This window comes from Nicotiana tabacum, chromosome 18 (genome assembly GCF_000715075.1).
Source record: "Nicotiana tabacum cultivar K326 chromosome 18, ASM71507v2, whole genome shotgun sequence".
Lineage (NCBI taxonomy): Eukaryota > Viridiplantae > Streptophyta > Magnoliopsida > Solanales > Solanaceae > Nicotiana > Nicotiana tabacum.
In genome coordinates, this window is record NC_134097.1 from 44,028,892 (window position 1) to 44,052,723 (window position 23,832).

Genomic DNA, 23,832 nt, shown 5'->3' on the forward strand with positions numbered 1-23,832 from the left:
TCTTCATTGAAAAGAAAAGCTGATAGACCACAGGATTCTAAAGATGAAGAGGAACGGGATGGAAGCTCTTTGGTTGGTAAGCCGCAGGCTAGAAGACGTGTCATTTCGAATGATGAAGCTACTCCTCCTCCTCATTCTATTTTTGTGACTGAGCCTGCTGAAGCCACTTTAGTGAGTTCTGATGAAGAGACGCATGTGGCACCTCGTGACTCTGTTGAACATCTCTTTTCACGTGGGTTTGATAATGAAAGCTTTGACTTGGTTTCTAAGGAAGTGCCTCTTGCCTCTTTTCCTGTGTCTGTTCTAATGGAATCCCATTTGCCTGTTCCTACCGTTGCTATTTCTGCTTCGCCCGAAGCTATTATGACTTCTTCGATTGTTCCTGCAACCAATATTTCTCGTACTAAAATTAGTTCTTCAAGTGGAAGCAGGGCAATGAAGCAAATTACCATTGAGGTTCCTGCCGATGATAATCTTTTGAAGAAGTCAGGCCAGGCTGTCATATGGTTAAAACCCTTGATAGGTCTGGTTGAAAAGTCAAAACTGGAAAGTCATAGTTCTTTGACTTGGATGAACGACATTGTGCAATCATCATTGAAGGTATAAACTTCTCTTTTTATCTTATGTAATTTTTCTTTTACTAGGATCTCATCCTTTTCTCTTTATGTAGATTAATCTTATTGGTATGAAGATGATGAAAAGGGTTTCCCATATGGAGAAGTTGATGCATGATTACCAGATTGAGGATGATAATTGGAAAGAGCAGTATGAAAGTCTCCAGCTCGAGATGGAAGTTTTAGAGGAGAACAAATGTACCTTGGAGCAGTAGATAAAATTTATGGTGGCGGAGCTAGCAGTTGAGAAAGCCTCTTCCAACCAAGCGGGCAAGAACAAACACCTTTTGAGTCGTCTTTTGCTGAATAACTTTCTAAGGCTATAGAAGAGATCATAGGTCTGAAGGCCCTATTGGATGAGAAAGAAGTTTATGCTGGTGAGCTTGTTCAAACACTCACCCACGCCCAAGAAGATCTCTGAGTGTCTTTCGATAAAGTTAAGTTTTTGGAAAGTTTTCTTGCCCCTTTACAAGCTTCTTATGATGCTGCTTTAGCCGAGAAGGAAGAGCTTAAGAATGAAATTGATTTTGGGAGAGAGAATATGAAGCTCTTGAGGATAAGGCTGTTGTTAAAGTAAGTTGGGCTATTTTGAATACGCGCCATGATACTCTTATGGAGGTAAGCCAGGAAGATTTTAACTTGGATGCTGAGGTAGCAAAGATTAAGGAAACAATTGAGAAAACTCAGCAAAGCCAAAGTTTTTCTTCGCCCATGGCTGATACTCCTGAAGGTGTTGAAGCTAATCCTGGTGTAGTGTTTGTTCAAGCCCCTTCTGATCAAGTTGAACCTTCTGCTGCTGATGACACCATCTTGAATACTGGTTCAGAACCTGCTCCATAGTGAAAGTTTGATTGTGAAGTTAACTAGTTTTTTTAAATTGTTTCGTTGGTGGAATACTTGGTGGTTTTACCCCTGGTCCCATTTAGGGGTAATGTTTTTTGGTAACATCATACCCCCTGTCCTTTTCGGGGGTTTCTGTAAAGACAATTAAGTTAGAACTATGTTCATACTTAGTTTTAACTAAGTTATTTTAAGATATTATAAAGTTTTTGCTCAACTTTTATGATGCCTTTGATTTGAGTTTCTGTTCTACTCTCTTAGTGGTTTGCCCTTGCCTTTTCCTTTATAAGTTTAAGGTCTTATTTTCTGCTTCAATTTTAATATGTGGGTTTTTATTTTACCCTTTTAACTTTTGCATTTAAAAATGCTTTGTTAATTTCATGGCTTTTTGAATCAAGCATGAATTATAAAAGAGGGCCCTTTTATATACGATACTTAATGAAGAAGACGTCTCAACTTATAATGGTGTAAACTTATGAAAGAAGAAATAGGAACACACATGTTTCTTTGAATAACTTTGAAGAAAGTTTTATATCATTCAAACTTGTCGAACTAAATAATACTTTACATGTATTTAAGTATCATCTATAACTCTTCCGTAACTGTTTTCTTTACAACAGATTTGTAAAAGATCCAAAGGTTTCTTTATAACCCATAACTAAATACTGCCTTTAACCTAAACATTCATAAGACTTTAGGATCTACATCCATGAGTGTATCCTTCATAGGTTTTTTAATCAGGCTTGTGTTTTTGGCTCATGACTTTGCTTTGAACTTGAGATTTGTTGACTAGACTTTAGGCTTAACTTGAAATTTAATTGTTCCAGTCTTCTTTGCCTTCCCTATACATATATTATATAGTCCCCCAAGTGTTTGAGCATTGAAGTATGAAATCTCGAGCACTTGATTATTCCTTTCATGCGGTCCTTTTCCTGAAAAGGAAAAACATACGGGACTCGGAGGTATAATTTAGATGAAGTAACCCATTACATTTTCATCAGAATAGTTGTAACCCTAGACCGGGAATTATGTTTCTTGTCTTTCAGGTCTAATTTCATCATTTGGTATGGGCTAGCTTTTTGCCTATCATCTAAAATTGTTAGTATAACTTTAACAGTTCAAAAACAAAAATAGTAAGTGAGGGTACCTGATCGTGGGTATTTCCTTCCTTTAGAAATAGTACTTCTTCGAATGAACAGCATTCCAACTCGAGGGTAGAATCTTACCATCCATGGTTTCAAGTTCATATGCTCCTTTTTCCTGCGATACCGCGAATCTTGTAAGGTCCTTCCCAATTTGGACTCAACTTTCTTGCATTGGCTTCTCTTGTGGATTAAAAAACTTTCTTGAGTACGTAGTCCCCAATCTTGAAGTATCTGAGATGAGCTTTCTGATTGAAATATCGCTCAATAACTCATTTTTGCGTTGCCATCCTTATTAAAGCAGTTTCTCTCATTTCTTCAAGCAAATCGAGATTTAACCGCATCTCCTCTTCATTTGACTCTTCAGTAGCTTGAGTATATCTCGTACTTGGCTCCCCTATTTCAACTGTAATTAAGGCTTCAGCACCATACACAATGGTGTCTCTCCCGTACTTATTTTTGCTGTTGTTCGGTAAGCCCACAAGACTCCAGGTAGCACCTCTGGCCACTTGCCTTTTGATTCTTCTAGTCTTTTCTTCAAGTTGTTGATAATAACTTTATTTGTTGATTCAGCTTGTCCATTGGCCAATAGATGATAAGGTGCTGAGGTAATCCTTTTAATTTGCCAACTTTGAAAGAATTATGTGATTTGCGCACCTATGACTTGCAGGCCATTATCACACACGATCTATTTTGGACTCCAAATCGACATATGATGTTTCGCCAGATAAAGTCCCTGACCCCTTTTTCTCGTATCTGTTTGAAGGCACTTGCTTCTACCCACTTAGTAAAATAATCAGTGAGTACTAATAGAAATCGTACCTTGCCATTGGCTTATGGTAGTGGACCCACTATATCCATTTCCCACTTCATAAAAGGCCATGGTGCAACAAACGGATGTAACAATTCAGTTGGTTGATGCATGTTGTTACCATACCTTTGGCACTTGTCACATTTAGCCACAAATGTTTCTGCTTCTTCTTCCATTTTTGGCCAGTAATACCTTGCTCTAATTAAAGTTTTCACCAAGGATCTTCCTCCGGCGTGATTTCCACAATGTCCCTTGTGTACTTCCCTCATCACATATTATGTTTGAGAAGGTCCAAAACATCTTGCTAGAGGGCCGCCGAATATTTTTCGATATAGATTGCCCCGATCTAAACAGTAACGAGCAGCCTTTCGACGGAGTGCCTGAGCCTTTTTCTTATCTTCAGGTAATATTCCATACTGCAAAAACTGACAATCTCGTTTCTCTAATCCCAAGTTAAATTATTGAAATTTACCTTGTTTTTATCTTGATCAAGTACTGAATGGAACAAATGTATTACAGAAGCATTTTATTCATTTGTTACTTCTGCAGTAGATGCAAGATTAGCCAATGCATCTGCCTCGACATTCTCTTCTCTTGGTATCTGCATAATTTTCCAAGTTTGGAATTGTCTAACTATATTCCCTGCCTTTTCCAAATATTGTTGCATCCTCGCCTCTCTAGCTATATAAGTCCCCTACATTTGGTTAACTACGAATTGTGAATCGCTTACTACGACTTGCGAATCGCTTTTGATTATGACCTGCTCTATTCCGAGCTCTCGCGCCTATTCTAGACCTGCAATCACAGCTTCATATTCTTCTTCATTATTATTAATGGAATGGAATTTTATGGCTTGTCGTATAATCTCTCCCGTAGGTGGGACCAAGACAATGCCCAAACCTACTCCTTTTACATTTGAAGTTCCATAGGTAAATAAGGTCCAAGTACCTGGATTAGACCCGTTAAATACCTGCAGTTCTTTTTCTGCCTCTGCCTGTATCCCTGGAATAAAATCTGCCACAAAATCTGCTAAAACCTGTAACTTTATTGCAGTTCTAGGTTGATATGTGATGTCATATTCACTTAGCTCTATAACTCATTAGGCTAACCTGCCTGATAACTCTTGTTTATGCAATATATTACATAAGGGGTAGGCAGTTACTACAGAGATAGGATGACATTGAAAATAAGGCTTTAATTTTCTAGATGCCATAATTAATGCTAGTGCAAGTTTTTCTAAATGAGGCTATCAAGTTTCAGCATCCAATAAAGACTTGCTAACATAATAAATTGGAGATTATTTACCTTGGTCCTCTCGAACTAATACGGCACTTACCGCTACTTCCGAAACAACAAGGTAGATGAGTAGTTTTTCCCCGTCCTTTGGTTTGGCTAGCAATGGTGGATTTGACAAGTATGCTTTTAAATTTTTGAGCGCTTGTTGACATTCTTCAGATCATTCAAATTGATTTTGCTTTTTTAAGGCTGAAAAGAACTTAAAGCACTTTTCTGATGACTTGGAAATAAATCTCCCCAACGCTGCTATTCTTTCTGTCAACCTCTGTACTTCTTTTTTGCTTGTAAGTATACCCGATATTTCTTCAATAGCCTTAATATATGCGGGATTTACTTCAATGTCATGGTTAGAAATAAGGGATCCCAAGAACTTACTTGACGACACGTCAAATGCACATTTATCAGGATTTAACTTTATGTTAAATTTGCGAAGAATCTAAAATGTATCTGATAGGTGTTGAATATGATTCCTTGCTTGTTATGATTTGACTAGCATATCATCTATATAAACCTTCATGGTTTTTCCTAGATGTTCTTGAAACATGTTGTTCACTAGCCTTTGGTACGTGGCCCCAACATTCTTTAGGCCGAATGGCATAACTTTATAGCATATCCTGAATAGGCATCTAAAAACTTAATAACTCATGTCATGCAGTAGCATCAATTAGTTGATCTGTGTGCGGAAATGGAAAAGAATCTTTAGGGCAAGCTTTATTTAAATCAGTATAGTCTATACAAACTCGCCACTTACCATTCTTTTTGGGCACTACTACAGTGTTAGCCAACCAATCTGGATACTTTACCTCGCGGATAGACCCGATTTTTAAAAGCTTTTGTACCTCATCCTGAATTACCTAATTCTTGAAGGAACCTTGCTTCCTTTTCTTTTGTTTGATAGGTAGGTATGTTGAATCTTCATTCAGTTTATGGGTCATTACCTCCGGTGGTATACCGGTCATATCTAAATGCGACCAAGCAAAATAATCTGCGTTAGCTTTTAAAAACTCAATTAACTTACTTTTCATCACTAGGCTGAGGTTGGTTCCAATGTAGACTTTTCTGTCCGGCCAATGTACAAACAATACCACAACTTCTATTTCCTCGATTGTTGTTTTGATGTTTTCATTTTCTTCTGGTTCTTGAATAGTATCATGCCTCGAGTCTACATCTATTTGCCCGTCTAAAGTTGAGGCTTGTGTTGCTGCATCCTCAACTGAATTCTGTAATTGCTATTTTTCTCGTTTTTTGTGCTTGAGTCTGCCACTGAGTTAACGCTTCTAGAAGCATGTTAGTCACCACAGATTTGTCGTATTCCCCATTGTGAAGGAAGCTTGATAACTTGATGTAGGGTAGATGTAACAGCATCCATTTCATGAATCCATGGTCTGCCGAGAATCATATTGTAAGCCATATCCATTTCTATCACTTAAAATTTGGTGTCTTGGACTACTCTTTCTGCGAATGTGGTGAGTATTATCTATCCTTTTGTTACGATGCTCGAGTTGTCAAAACCAGACAAAGTTCGTGCCTTGGGTATCAACTTATCATTGGCTTGCATCTCGTTTACCACTCTCAACAGAATGATATTCATAGAACTACTTGGATCAATCAAAACTCGTTTTACATTAGTGTCATGTACAAGTAAAAATATTATTAGTGCATCATTGTGTGGGGTCAGCACGCCATCTACGTCTGCATCATCAAATGTTATACTATCTTCTTCCAAAACTTGACGAGCACGCTTCCCATAGGTGACTGTGATTTTTCACACCTTCTTTGTTGCCGTGTATGTTACTCCATTGATCTCCTCCCCTCCACATGTGATGTTAACCGTTCTTTTTGGTGATGGAGGTTTCGACGGTTCTTGTCTATTCTTCATATATGTCTGCTTTCCCTTTTCACTAAACAATTCTATTAAGCACCCTTGCTTTAATAGATGTTCAACTTCACCTTGTAGTAATCTGCAATCCGCCATTTTGTGACCGTGATCATTGTGAAACTCGCACCAAAATTCGGGATTCCTCTTGTTTGGGTTCGATCTCATTTCTTTTGGCCACCGTACCTTATCTCCCATGCTTCTTAGAACATCCACCAACTCGGATGCTTACATTAAAATTGTGGCCACCATTTTTTGCTTTTGAACCTCTGTCATCGTCTCGCGTATCTCTCACGTTTTGCTCCTTTTCGAACCTTGATGACAAACCTGATTCTCTATCCCTTGATCTAGGATCATACCTTGGGTTTTCCTATTTTGAACACGAATCCCTTCCTACTGGTCCCATATAAGGTCCGTATCTGTTTTTACCGGACCTTTTTTCAGTTTCTGTCTGCCTTGAACTTACTCTTTCATGTTTCTAAGACTGAGTGATAGTATCTTCTTCTATCCGCAGCTTTGTGTTGTATCTATTATAAACATCATTCCAAGTTGTTGCAGGAAATTCTCGTAAGCTTTCTTTGAGTCTCCCTGTGGTTTCCGAGATTTTTTCATTCAAATTACTAGCAAAGGCCATAGCTGCCCAGTTATTAGGTATACGTGGCAACATCATCCTTTCACGCTGGAATCTGTCTACGAATTCCTTGAGCAGCTCTCTATCTCCTTGTTTTATTTTGAAAATGTCCTCTATTCTTTTTTTAACTTGAGCTCTTGAGTATGCTTTGATAAATGAATCTGCAAGCTCAACAAAAGAATTAATATAGGTATCGTTGTATTACGACTAAAGTCGAATTTAGAAGTTTGAATTCTTACAACAGAGCTCTACCACACGATCTAGAATAAGAAGAAAGAGTGACAGTCCTAAATGCCATGTAGCCTCCTGCTTATAAGTGTGGTGCACTACACACCCATAAACAAGACTTTACTAGACACGGCTTGTAGAATCCCTAGGATAGAACTGCTCTGATACCACTTTTGTCACGACCCGAATCAGAGGGCCGCGACGGGCACCCGGTGCTTTACTCAACCGAGTACCAACGTAACATATCTTTCTTATCATGAGTAAATGAGCCAGAAAACTGGTCATGAGATAACAAGAATAAAACATAAGGGAATACTCAACATATGAAGACCCAAAATGATATACAAACTTATATATGTGACATACGGGCCTATAAGGCCGACATGACCATTTGTAAACTCAAAACATAGGCCGACAAGGCCATACGAGTGTCCATACACCTGACATCTGTCTACAATCTCTAAGAGTACATAAAATCATAAAAATCGGGACAGGGCCCCGCCATACCAATCAATACATATCCAAAGCATACTGACCAACTAGGCAATTCCGGAGCAAGTGGAGTGCACCAACACCTTCACTGAGCTGATAGCCTACTAGGAGGACTGTCAACCTATCAATCGGTACCTGCAGGCATGACACGCAGCATCCCCAGGAAAAAGGGATGTCAGTACGAATAAACTACCGAGTATGTAAGGCAGGAAAGCATAAACAAGAACAGTAATGTAAAGAGAGATAGAGGAGATACAACTTGTAACATCTGAGTGCCTCTGGGGGCTACTGACATGAAATGCATAATAAATATATGTACATGAACTTTTTAAAAAATTTCGCCTCTGTGGGCATCATCATCATCATATCGTACCCGGCCTCAAAGAGGACTCGATAAAAACGTACCCGGCCATCATAAGGCTCGGTAGAATCGTACCCGGCCATGTGGAGCTCGGTAAACCAACTGATCAGTGGTTTCACAATAGGTGTCATACCCGGCCGACTATAGCGCGGCTCGGTAGAGTAAAATAGATACGTATATATAATGCATGCTCAACTCATGGAATCACCTTCTGAACCTTTTGGAGTGACTTAAGAGCACTATGGACATCCATACCCTCAATATGAACCTTAGTAGGATTCAAGTATCATACACACTTGCTTAGAATAATTTTATAAGGAAAGAACAACATGGACAACCTTAGTTTCTAAGAGTAGATCCGTTATGAATTAGCGTACCATTTATGTTCATGTCACTTTAGATCATGCCAAAAGAAAGAAGTAAGTGCCTTAACATACCTTGTATATTCTTCCCAACCTCAAGCTATGCAATTTCACGGCTCCTTAGTCTACAATAAGAGAAATGACACTCTCGTTATCGTTTAAGCGTCGTAACTATTATGTATCGACCACAACCTATTTTACAATGAAACGGACAGAACCTCCCCTATATATATGATTTCACACTAGTAAAAACAATCACAAACAACCCAACATACCCCTATCATTTCATACACAACACGACAATCATAATAGTGTCAACCTACCCGAAAATGTTACGACGAACGACCAACAAACAACCTTGCCATTATGTGGTGTTTATCTACAACCTTCCTCCTCTCAACTCCATAAAAATAGTAGTAAAAGAGACAACCCAATACCAACACTAAACAGCCCAAAACTATTCCCACAAGTTCATCAACTCAAAAATAATTTTTCAGTTTACTTAAACATGTTTCGACTTGTCTTTTCTTTCAAATTGGGAAATACAACCAAAAGTACATCATTATACCTCTTATCCAATAAATCAGCCATGAATTCAACTTAAAAATAAGTTTACAACCAGCCAACCATTACACAAGAACAAACAACATACCATTCTTTCGAAACTAGCTAGGTCTATTCTTTACGATCGAGTTACAACTCGCAATCGCATAGATAATGGAAAGAGAAGCATAAACTTACCTTGTACTGAGTATAACCCACGAAACCTGGTCCCTTTTAATCAAAAATAAGTTCCTCAACACGGCTACAAGAAGGAGAAAGAGAAACTAGCAAGCTGTCCGGACTTTTCAGCACTAGAATCGCGTCGTAACACCCGGAATACCCTAGGGTTTGTGTGGGATTTATGGGGAGGAGTTGCAGGGATTAAATTAGGTTTTCTTGGTCTGAAAGTTAGGTGAAATAACTGAGTTTATAATCTCTTAAAAGTCCCCTCTTGACCGACTTATTTGAGGCCTCTCTTTTTGGCAAGTAGGTGATGCACCTACTTGTCACATACTAGCTGCGCGGTCTCGCGAAAATGCGAATATCTCTATACTCCGAGATCATATTGATAAAAGGTTTAATGATTTGAAACCTAGACTCATAGATCTTCAATTTTATAGGTAGATCATCTCTTGATTCAAAGTATGTTGGGAGAAAATCTCAGCTACATTTAACCTAAGTTTCAACTCATTTTTGAATGTAACTTGTGATGACCTTTTCCAACTTTTGTTCCATAACTTGCTTGACTTAAAAACATAACACATGACTATAATACGACTAAACGAACTCATAAAATAACCTCATCATCATGTTAATCACCCTTGTCTCACCCCAAAAGTATAGGTTATAACATTCCAAACTTGTCGACATTCGACGAAACTTATTTTCTTTAATTCATTTAGCGCCTAAGCTTTCCAACCCTTTTGGTACTCGTTATTCATGATCATAAAGATTTGTAACCTCCATTATAAAAAGATTAACTTACTTTACGTACTTTCAAAGTTGATCTCATTTATAAGCTTACATCAATAGACTTACGGATACTCTAACATACGAAAATATAGGGTGTAACAATCAGCTTGCCTACCTACACCTGCGGCCATGAAATGCAGACACCCAGTAAATAGGGCATCAGTACGAATAATGTACTGAGTATGTAAGGCATGAAAATCAGTGCATAAGAGACATAGATGAAACATGGAATAAGGAATTCCACCGGTAAGTCTAAATAACTTTGCAAATACCGAAACAGTTATAATATCATGCATGTGCGTGTAAATGTTGTGTCATGCATATGTATAGGTGTACATAACATCATCAAGCCTCTGAGGGCATCCCATCATATCATATTGTCCACTGTGGGCAAAATTATCAACATATACCAACTGATCAAGTGGTGGTGCATATATAACTCTGTAACCTTTTCCCATATCCCATATACATATATATACATATAAATACGCGTATATAACACCATCTAGTCATGTGTCAATGTACATGTATAAATGAATGAAATGCATGAAAATATGTTAATAATCTCAACATTCCTTTCGGATAACTTTATCAATTGCGTATTATTCTGAGACCCATGAATAGAAGATATAATAATATATCATATGGGGAATCAAGAACATAGAGACCCCTAGTATTTCCCTTCATGCTTTTACACTCACCGTTTGCTCGTTTCTTTTTGTATCATTTGGATCATGCCAAAAAGAAAGAAGGGATAACCTTAACATACCTGGAGTAGGGAAAAATCTGTATGATATTCTTGAAAAAGATTGCACCGTACTCTTTTAGAACCGCAAAAGTTTTACGTTGCTAAGGTGCTAATAATTCTCGTTGGAATTGTTTGGTTACAAGAAATTTTGTTGAAAGCTTGTTGGATTGAGTTTTAGCATCTGGTTTGAAAATGTTTTGAATTTGAATTAGGAAGAAGGTATATGATTCTCACATGATTATTCAATGTCCAAGTGAAACCAAACTTGAATGTCTTACACGTTAATGTCTTATTACTTTAGATGGCCACCTAAGCCAATATGAGTAAGAGTCATATGTCTTAGTAGTGGTTTGTTGCCACGTGGGGGTGGGAGGATTTTTAATCTTATCCTATAATTAATTAATTAGTTAATTAGGTAATGTCACATTACCCAATAATTAACGAATTACCCATATATTTAAAAATTATCTCAAATTACTTAAAAGAATAGTCATTTTTAATATTCTTTATAAATCATACTCTCATGTTCATATGGTACCTTGTATGGTACTAGTCCATAAATAACGTGTATTATAGCCTGGACCGTATTTTATCCCAAATCGACAACCTTCAACGAAACACATTTTCTTTAATTCGTGTACCATTTATCCTTCATGGCACTTACTTATCGCTTGTTATAAATAGCATAAGTACATTAACCTCAAGATAATCTCATCCCCGAGTCTACATTGATTAACTGAAGATGAAACTTTAACGTACGAAAATGCGAGATTTCTTAGTGTGATAATCAAGAATAGCATGGTACGGATGTAACCAATCCATACCAAAACCACATCATAATCCACCATATTAAGAAACAGAAGATCAACCCTAGTCTCGTAGCCCCCAATAGTGACCAAACAAGAACGATAGACACGGTCCACCATAATAGAAACCCCAACGGGTGTAGACACATAAGTTAGAGTATCCAAAGAATCAAGTGACATATCCAAACATGAAGCAAAGTAGGAGGACACATACAAATAAGTAGAACTTGGATCAAATAAAATTGATGCATCTCTATGACAAACCAGAACAATACTTGTAATGAGTGCATCTGACGCAACAGCCTAAGTCCTACCAGGGAAAGCATAACAACGGGCTTGGCCTCCCGCTCTAGGATAACCTCTATCCACCTGGCCCTCACCTCAAGCTGGCTGTGTAGGTGGTTTAGTATTTTGAGAAGGAATCATAACATGATTACCTTGCTGAGCTCTACCCACTCGAAGTCTAGAACAATCTATCACAATGTGCATAGCATCACCATACTCAAAGTGACATCCCAGCAGGAGTGGTTGTTGGCATTGAGTCTACGTCAGACGACTGGAATAACTGATGTAGGAACCTTGTACAGAAGGTGCACAAATAGATGGTTGTTTGGTATAAGTGCTCTGAAATCCATGGCTAGCTGGAGCACTATGGGAAACCTGAAGTACAGACTGAATTGGTCGACTGACAAAGCCTCTGCCATAAAGGGCCATAGACGTAGAGTAGAAACCATTAAATCCTCCAAGACCATGAGGCTTCTTAGCCTCCCTATCCTCCATCTTTTCCCTATGGATTCACTCTAACCTCTTAGTGATCTTCATAACCCGATGAAATGTAGTATCCATCTCCAACTCTTGTGCCATCCAAAATTTGAGGTTGTAGGTGAGTCCCTTAATAAATCTACGGATTCTCTCTCTATTAGTGGAAACCATGGGAGCTCCATAGCGAGATAACTCTTTAAACCTCATCGAATACTCAAACACAGTCATATTCCCCTGACAAAAATGCTCGAACTCACTTCGCAACTCGTCCATACAGGTCTGTGGAATAAACTCCCTCGAGAAAAGATCAGAGAATTGGGACTAGGTAAGTGGTGCTGTGCTAGCTGATCGCCTCATAGGTCTGCGACCATATGTATGTTGACCCTATAAACTAAAAAGTAGTAAGGTTGACCCCACTCCACTCCACCAAACCCAAGGTACGCAGAATGCAATAACAAGAATCCAAGAAACCATGTGCATCCTCAACAGCCCCTCCACTAAACTAGGGAGGATGAAATTTCTGTAACCTTTCCAAACTCTTCTACCCCTCAGCCGACACAACTAGGCCTACCTCGGGCGGAATTGCAACTACTGGTTGTACTGACATATACTTGATGTTTGATAAGAGTGAGATAGCTGCTCTAGTGTATGGCGGCGGGAGTCTGAGCTCCTCCCCCATCTTGTGAAGTAGCTGGTGCAATCGGAATCAACCCTGCCTGGGCCAAACTCCCAAGAATACTTATGAATTGTGCCAAAGTCTCCTAGAGCCCCAGTGTAACAATAGCCCCATCTAGTATATGAGCGGGTCCCACCTGTGCAACATGATCAGTCTCCTGCTCCTCAATTGGAGCTACCCTTGGTTCCCCCGTTACTTCTCTAGCATGTGCTCTAGCTACGAAACATTCCCCACCTTGGCCTCTACCTCAGCCCCAGCCTCTCGCGGCTCTAACAGGGGGCACTGGTGTTTACTCAACTATCCGGCAGAACGTGTCATCACCATATGTAAGAAAATAGAAGAGTAAAGATTAAAACTTTGGAATAAACAAATCTGCATGATAAAGAATGAAAGAAAATAAAGTTTCCTAACAACCCCAGTAGCCTCTCGAAGATATGTACAGATGTCTCCATACCAATCCGCGAGACTCTACTAGACTTGCCCATGACTCATAGAACCTATAAACCTAAAGCTATGATACCAACTTGTCACAACCCAAATCCACCATAGGGGGTCATGATGGCACCTAATCTCCAAGACTAGGTAAGCCAATTAAAAACAACATTAAATCAACAAAACATGATATAATAAGATAGAGTTTAATATAAAAATGGCAACAGAGTTAACACATGCCAAAATGGAAAATTCCAAAATATCTTCCCGAAACTAGGTAGTATAGAGTCATGAGCTCTAACTAAATACAAAAGGATGTCTCAAAATACAATATTGTTTAAATAGGACTCCAAGAGATTGTGACGGTCATATAGCTCTACCTTGAATCCTCGCGGTTGATGTATGCTACCACTCCCTAGGTTCGCTGCCTCCAACACCTAGATCTGCACAAAAAATATGCAAAGTGTAGCAGGAGTACTCCACAATCTGTACCTAGTAAGTATCAAGACTAAGATCGGTGAAGTAGTGATGATATTAATGTCATATGATACTCACTCGTCAAATAACCTGTGCAATATATTAATAAGTGGAAACTGAATATATAATGGAAAACTATATCAACAATCCCTTTAGAACATGTGATAATAACTTAATGCAAGTAAAGGTCCAGTTTTGACAACAAGTTATCAAATAGGAACACAAACATATGATACCTCGTACCCACATTTTTGTCACATTAGCAATATCCATCTTTATCACTCCGCACCTTGACACTACAACAATATTCTCTCTAATCGCTCCGCACCCGACATAAAAGCAGTATACACCCATATCACTCCGCACCCAGACACAATAGCAATATCCACTTCTATCGCTTCGCACCCGACACACCCGACACAATACAATATCCACCCTTATCACTCTGCACCCCGACAATAATAACTATGTCCATCATAACGCATAGCAAAAACCTTGTTCCAACACCCAGACAACCCAGCCAATATGTCTACATTTGCCATAATAACAAAAATACAATAAGCGAAATCATTATAGAAGAGATACGCTCATAATTTGTCAACAAAGTACACAAGTACATAAAAGTAAATAAATACGAATGAGGGTTCAACATATAAAGCATGAATACGGCTAAATCAATTAGCAATGACCCCATAAATGCCCAATTTAGAAAATTTAGGAAATGATAATCCTAAAACATGATCTCTAGCATGAAATGGGTAAGCTCGCATAGCCATACAATGAACTATGCACGTATTAGAGAGAGTACACAATCCAATCAAGGCATAGTAGAAACTTAGAGTTTAATTCGGTCATTTTTCATACATAGCATCTGCATATGAACTTGTCACATCGCATATATGTAACATCATAATATTACAATTAGATAAATATGGGACAAGCCAAAGGGTTACTCCCTCAAACAAGATTAGGCAAGATACTTACCTTAAAAAAGCTAAACTAATGCTCTAAAAAGCCCTTGCCTCTTGATCAGCCTTCTAACAAGCCAAATCTAGCCAAAAACAACTCAATAACATCAAACACAGCTATAGAAGTCTATTCCAAGTAATAAAGCTCCAATCTTTAAAACATATTAAAAACTCAACCAAAAAGTAATTCCGGGACCACCTCCTAGAACCCGATAAAAGTCACAAATCCCGATCACTCGTTCCAACACGAGTCCAAATATGAAAGTTTTATCCAAATTTGACTACAAGTCGGGGTTAAAATCCTAAATAATCACTCTCCAAATTTACTCATAAAAATCCCATTTTTCCCTTAGATTTCATAAAATTAAAAAAAAAACCAAAATCAGATATGGAATCATGAAATCAAATCAAATCCAAGTCAAGAACACTTATCCCAATACAAGTAGGGAAAATCGCCTCAAAATCGCTCTCAATCTAAAAATTTGAGAAAATAAGTCAAACCCTCGATTAAAGTATGTTGCCCAACGATTTTCTCTTCTGCGGACCATTCCATAGAAAATTTGATCTCACTTCTGTGAGACCACGCTTGCATCTACAAAATTCACTAACTTTCCAACCATCCGCTTCTGCGAAGCAAATTCTAGCTTCTGCGGAACCGCTCCTGCAGATAGTTCTCCGCACGTACGCAAGCGTTTCTGCGCTCACTCCTCGGCAGATGCAAACTGCCCTGCCCTGCCCAACCAAGACTTTGCTTCTGCGCCCTCATGTCCGCTTCTGTACACTCACACCTACGGACCAAACTTCGCAGGTGGGAAAACACCAGACTTGATCTGCCAAATAGCTCCAAAATGATCCGGAATTCATCCGAAACACACTGAGGCCCCCGCCAATCACACCAACTAGTCCCAAAACCTAACACACACATATTCGAGGTCTGGAATTACACCAAATAACATAAAATCATATATCGCACCTCAATTCAAGCTTAATTAAATAATCAAACTTCCAACTTCCAAAACTCATGTCGGACCACGTCAAACCAACTCAGAATAAACTGAAATTTTGCACACAAGTCCCAAAAGACATAATAAACCTATTCAAATTTCTAAAACAACAATCCAAACCCTATATCCTCAATGTCAACTCCCAGTTAAACCTATGAACTCTCGAAGCCTTCAACTTTCCAACTTTAGATAATTAGAGTCAAATCAACCTTGGGACCTCCAAATCCAAATCCGGACATATGTCTAAGTGCAAAATTACTATAAAACCTACTGGAACCATAAAAACACCATTCCGAGATCATTTACACAAAAGTCAAATCTTGGTCAACTCTTACAACTTACACTTTCAAAATGAGACTAAGTGTCTTAATTCATTCCAAAATATCCCTGAAACCTATTCCATCCATCCCCGCAAGTCACCAAACATCAAATACACATACATGGAATATCAAATAGGGAAATGGGGCTAAAACTCACAAAATAATCGGTCAGGTCATTACATGCCATTAGTGATGATGGTGTAATACGACTTCAGGGTCGGATTTGTGTTTCTAATATGGATGGTTTGAGGGAGTTTATTCTTGAAGCGGCTCATAGTTCACGGTATTCTATTCATCTAGGTGTTACAAAGATGTATCATAATTTAAAGCAGCATTATTAGTGGCGAAGGATGAAGAAGGACATTGTTGAAGATGTTTCGCGACTTTTGAATTATCAACAGGTCAAGTATGAACATCAGAAACCAGGTGGTGTGCGTTAGAGGTTAGATACACCTGAATGAAAGTGGGAGTGCATTACCATTTGTGGTAGGATTTCCACTGACTTTGGGGAAGTCTGGCATTGTTTGGGTTACTGTGGACAAATTGACGAAGTTTGTACATTTCATTCCGGTTATGACTTCTTATACTTAGAATAAATAAGATAAAATCTATATCAGATGGATTGTACATTTTCATGGCATGCCTATTTCTATCATCTCGGATCTGGACACTTAGTTCACACTGCACTTTTAGAGAGTTGTTCCGCGAGAGTTGGGAAATGCATGTAGATCTTAGCACTACACACTACAACAAATTTAATTATCAATGATGAAATATTTTGTCACCTATGATTCACTTTTCGTCACCAAAGATTTTTTATGACGAAATTTTTTTTGTCAATCTTTCGTCTCTAAAACACCGTCACTAATAACATATAAAGGCAACTTTGTGCTTCGTCGCCAAATAATGAAGTATTAAATACGAAATTCTTTTTTGTCCCCAAATACGTAATATTTATGACGGATTTATTTGTCATAAAAAGTACAAAAAAATCGTACTTAATAGTATTATTTCGTCACTAAAAAGTTCATTAATGTCGACGAAACTGCCTTGTCTCTAAAAATTTAGTTTAATTAGTGACGATGTCAAATGTCTCTAAAGCTATGTGTGTTTCGTAGTTAAAAAACCCTAATTTTGTCATTAAAGACTATCTTTTATCTACAAAAAAGTATTTCGTCCCTAAATATATAATTAGTGACGATTATAATTTTGTAGTTAAAACTACCATCTCGTCACTAAAAAGAATATTTTTATCGACAAACTATAAGTTATCATAATTAGTGACAATTACAATTGTCAAAAAATACAAAATTGATTCGTAGTCAATAAAAAGATGATTTTGGGACATAAATTATTTTGTCACTAAATATAGTGAATTTATGACGAACTTAATTTGTTTAGTGACGAAAATGTGATATTCCTAAAAACTATATAAAAGTGAACTTTTTTGTCACTAATAACAAATGTTTGATGACATTTATATTCGTATTTGTTTTAGATTGACGTAATACGAATTTGAAATAACATAATAAAACAATCAAGGTAATAACATAAAAATAAAAACAATCAGAGGTAATAACAAAAATATTCACCATTGATCATAAAACTAATATTAAAACTATATTGAAATAAAAGCTCCTTAAATTAAAAGAAACATAGTTAAAGTAAATATGTCCAACATAAAAGTCTAACTGAGAAATATTACTCCTAAACTAGGACTGAGAAGTGGAGGAATGCAGTGACACTTCACTTGCAATTAGTCTTGATCCAATAGTTTCCTCCATATACATGTATAAAAGATAGAGAAAAAATTATGATTTAAGTTAATACTTTATGGTATCATGGTATAAATAAAATATAATTGGTATAAACTACAGCTTCTTGTTAGACGTAGAGTTTAATTGGTGAAATAAATAATTGAATTGTGATACAAGTAAATAAAAATGAGAAAAAAATTAAATAGTATGAAGTTTAGTGTACCTAAAGTTGATAATTCGGTGGGGCTCAATCTTCACTGTATCATTAAAAAAAACATTCGAACTTAGATGCTAAAAGAAATATAATTGAATACATCATTAGTGACAAAATAATATGTCACCAATTGTATAAAATTCATGGCTAATACTATTAAATAATGACGCCAAGTTATTTTTTGGTGGGAAACTTTAGTGGACAAAACTTTTGCTACAAAATTTTATGTTTCGTCACTAAAAGTATGCAGATTATGTATCTAAACTCGAAACATAATTTTCGTCACGAAAAGTGAATAATTAGTGACGAATTTTGTGTCGTGGCTAAAAGTTTTGTAGCTAAATATCACATTTGTTGTAGTGACATTTCACCCTCAAATGGATGGGTAGTTCGAACAGGCCATTCAATCATTGAGGATATGTTGAGAGCCTATTTTTTGATTTTGGAGGCTAGTGGGATCAGTTTATACCTCTCACGGAGTTTACCTACAACAACACTACTAGTTTAGTACTCAGATAGCTCCGTATGAGGCCTTATATGGGAGGCGATGTCATTTTTCGATTAATTGGTTTGAGCCAGGTGAGGTTAGGTTATTGGGTACAGATTTAGTTTGAGATGATTTGGAAAGGGTGAAGTTGATTCAGGAGCGACTTTGTACAACATAGTCCAGGAAGAAACGTTATATTGATAGAAAGGTTCGTGATGTAGCTTTCATGGAGGGTGAGAAGGTTCTCTAAGAGTTTCACCTATGAAGGGCGTGATGAGATTTGGGAAGAAGGTCGAGTTGATCCCTCGGTATATTAGTCCATGTAAGGTTTTGGAGAGAGTTGGTGAGGTGGCTTTCATATTTTCATGCTTCGAAAATACAATGAAAACAAGTCACATGTGTTAGATTTCAGTTCAGTATAGTTGGATGAGAATTTGGCTTATATAAAAAAAAGGCAGTGACATTTTGGATAGGCAAGTCTGAAAGCTGAAATCGAAAGAGATTGCATCAGTGAAGGTTCAATGGAGAGGTCAACCGGTTGAGGAAGCAACTTGGGTGACTGAGCCTGATATGCAGATCACTATCCTAATCTATTTGGCATTCTAGGTATGATTCTAAACATGTTCAAGGATGAACATTTGTTTAAGAAGGGGAGAATGTAACAATTTTGCCGGTCATTTTGTGTATTTGAACCCCTTTCCCTATTTGATGCATTTCGATTTTTTTTGGGTTTTTTGTGACGTGCGGGATAGTTGGTTTGGTTTTGGGAAAGTTTGAGAGTGATTTGAAACGCTTAGTGTAATTTTGGAAGCTTAATTTGCTAGAGATGACCTAAGTTTGACTTTTGAGTAAACAACCTTGGATTGGTAATTTGGTGATTCCAATATGTTCGTATGGTGATTTTGGACATGGGCGTATGTTTGCATTTGGATTTAGAAATTCCTCGAAGGTTTTGTCTCTATATGCTGAAAGTTGGCAATTTGAAGGATTAGGGATTTTATAGGTTGATTAGTTGACTTTGATGTTATCAAACTCCGATTGGTGTTTCGAGACTTTGGATAGCATCATTTAGTTAATTGGAACTTGTGAGCAATTTTTGGTTGTAATCCGGAATGTCTAAGTATGATTCGTATGCGTTCGACGAAGTTGGAATGTTTGAAAGTTAAGAGAAGGGTTTTGATCTTCGACTCTTGTTTTGTTGATGTTTTTGTTTCAAGCCTCCTTTTTACTACCCCCGAAAGGGATATAGGAGTTTTTTTAATTAAAGTGAAATTAATCGAAATGGGATTAATTAATTTATCAGAGTCGCTATTTGGAATAAATTATTTGGTGTCTCAAGTCACCGGTTTATTTTAAATCCCAAATCGAGGAAGTTTGTGACTTTATTTAAAAGTTTGCGAACCAGAAATTCTAAGTAAGGAATTTTATTAACCTGGGAGAAGGTGTTAGGTATTCTCGGGTTCCGTGATTCTAGCATGGTCGCTTAGTGATTATTACTTGGCTTAAATTGTTTAAACTACTCATTTTGGAACCTATGTGCATTTATTTTTTTACCGCTTTTAATCACTTGATTTATTCGTAATTAAAGAATTGAGTCACGCGTACGTGTACTCAATTCGTTTGGCGCGTCAAAAATTAAGTCACGCGTACGTGTCCACAATTAATCACGCTTTATTATTAAAAGTTTGTCCGAAGTTGCATGAACGCATACCTCAATTTATTTTAAAAATCGTAATTATGTCACGCGAACGTGTATACAATCACAATTTATTAAGTCGCGCCTAAAGCAACTAGCGCACTTAATTATTTCCCTAATCTTCGAGATTGTTGTAAGGCTAATTTTATGAACAAGATATTATTGGGGGCAAATAGGCTAACCAACATGATCTATTACTTGGCCAGATTTCTTGTAGTCCAAAACCCACCTTATGACCCATTCTTATTCCTTGCCAAGAAAGAAATAACTCCGATTTTTTCATCTACCCGATTAAAAGCATTTATTCAAAAACCAAGACTACATACATCCCAATCGAAAGAAAAACTAATTAAAACAATTTAAATAAAAACTAAAACATGCTACTCAAACGACGTAGAATTACAAATCAACCAATACGCGCACTAAGCTATCATAACAAAAATGAAATGAGAATGAAAATTAAGAAATGGACCTTTTATTGATGAACAAAGCTGAAAATTGTAAATCAATCGGGCTAAAAAAAAGCAACAATCCTTGGACCGAAACACCGAAATTGCGAACCGGAACCTCGAATCGACACCGGAAATCTCAAAACCACTCTGCACAGTGACGATTTTTGGGGAAATTGGGATCCCAATTTGTTTTCTTTATTCGAGAGTTACCGAACAAAGAAGTGAAGAAGCAGCTACCGAGAAAAAAAATGGAAAAGTAGAGAGAATGAGGTGATATTATTGTTTTTCCTTTGATGAGAACGATGCCAGCTGTCTCTCTTGGAGTTTGGGAACGACAGATTCTTGGTGAAACTGAAGAAGACAAAATCAATGGTTGTCGAAAATCGCATAGAGGAAATTCACATGTTTCCTAAGTTGTTTTCTATATTTCTATGCCTCTTTTTTGTCTTAGGCATCTTTTTGGTGTAGGGATCCTTCTCTGTTTTTGTGCTAAGTTGTGGCGCTGAATTCTTTAGGGTCTAGGAATTTTTTGTTGTCTTGAATAGGTCTAGATCTAGGAATTGAAAACTTAGGGTAGGGTTTCTATAATTGGGTATTTTATATGAAGGTGGGAAGGGATGATGGTCATTAGATTAGAAGGAAATAGATGGCTAGGATTAAATCTTGCACTTGAGTGGGCTAATGGGTTGAGAAGAATGGGCTAAGGATAATTGGGTTGGATGATATCTTTTGGGTTTGAACTTAGGCTACAAAAGACCAAATAATACAATGTATCTATAAAAATATAAAAATCACTCTAAATTAAAATAAACTAATATAAAACTAAATACTACGAGTATAACTAATTTTTTTTATTTTCAAATGTTATAATATTATAAATATAAATATACTAATTGACTTAAACCTAAAGATGAAAATATTTACTTTATTTTTTTGTAATTTATATTTTTTGTGATAAAATAAAGTAAAAGAGTCCAAACTATTTAAAATAATGATATTAAACCTAAACTAAATATTTTACGCTAAAAATGTATAAAATCTTGGGGAGGGTAAAAAATTACATGTCTACAGCTGTCCCTCTTTGACTAGAAACGCGAAGAGTTTTCAGACAAAGAACGACGAGACAAGTTTTTTGACCCGACCCTTATTTAGAGCGACCAAAAACTAAGAGAAAGGAGAATATGACCAAACCCTTGTATCTGAGCTGCCTACATATCCTTGGCTATAAAGGAATCGGGCCATGTATAGTTCAGAATTAGGAAGAGTGATGGAGTACCGAGGTGGAGAGCCAATTGAAGTGCCATCAAGGTTCCGGTCCGTGGTCCTATTATTACATCAAAAATCAAAATTAAAAAGACTAACTAAGCCTATCAGCTATGAGTTACAAGATTCATATTTATGAGCCTTCTGAAGCTTGATCTTGAGTCTTGGTTGGTTCTTCATGCGGACTCTGATCTGAATCTTGATGCTTGTTAGCTGCAGGTGCTGGTTTATTCTTTCATGGCTTCTTCGGATCAAGATCGGACATGCAGAGCTTGTGCCTTCAATCATATCTTGAGCATTCCACAGCTTTTCTCTGCTTCTACACTTCGAGTTCACTTCTTTTCTTTTCTTCTTTTTTCTTTTATTCTGGATTGAGACTTCTTCTTTTGGTCATCTCGAAACCTATGCCTCGAGGTAAAACCTGCTCAGACACCAAAACAAACAAACAAACGAAATTTTTCTGTCCCAGTTTTCCCTAGAAAAATTTCGTAAGTTATTGTAACAAAATTCTAAACTACTTCTTTATTGAAAGCAATAAAAGTCAGGATTGTGTATCCTTAAGAAAAAGAGATTAGGGAGTGGAGACCCTATATCTAAAATGAAATCAACTGGGGATTGGAGGCCCTAAGTTAGAAAGATTACCAGGTTATGTTGGCATCAATTAAGGAGTGGGACCCTATGTTGGAAAAGACTGTCAGGTTATGCTGGCACCAGCTAGGGAGTGGGGCCCTATGTTGGAAAAGATTACCAGGTTATGCTGGCATCCACTAGGGAGTGGGACCCTATGCTGTAAAAGATTACCAGGTTATGCTGGCATCCTATGTTGGAAAGTGAGACTACTGAATTGTGTACTTATGCTAAAATGAACCAAGAAGGATTTTTTTTATTTTTTATTTTTTTAGTGAAATTCACTCTTTTAAACAAATTGCCCCAATGCTATTTTTTTTCAAAGGAATGAACAAAGGACTCTTTTTTTAATCGAGACATCCTCTTTTCTTTTCTTTTTTTTTAAAATTTTCTAGGAGAAAATTTATTAGACTAGGTTTTTATATCTTAGGAGAAAAATTCATCAGACTAAGATTTCGATCCTAGGAGAAAATTCATCGGACTGGGTTTTCTATCTTAGGAGAAAGATTTATCAGACTAAGATGTTTATCCTAGGAGAAAATTCATCAGACTAGGTTTTCTATCTTAGGAGAAAGATTCATCAGACTAAGATTTCGATCCTAGGAGAAAAGTTCATCAGACTAGGTCTCTTTTTCGGTATTTTAGGAGAAAGATTCATTAGACTAAGATTTCTATCCTATGAGAAAATTCGTCAGACTAGGTTTTCCTTCTTAGGAGAAAGATTCATCAGACTAAGATTTTGATCCTAGTAGAAAGTTCATCAGACTAGGTCTTATATCTCAGGAGAAAAATTCATCAGATTAAGATTTTGATCCTAGGAGAAAATTCATCAGACTAGGTCTTTTTTGCTATCTTAGGGGAAAGGTTCATCAGACTAAGATTTGATCCTAGAAGAAAGTTCATCAGACTAGATTTCTTATCTTAGGAGAAAGATTCATCAGACTAAGACATTTATCCTAGGAGAAAGATTCATCA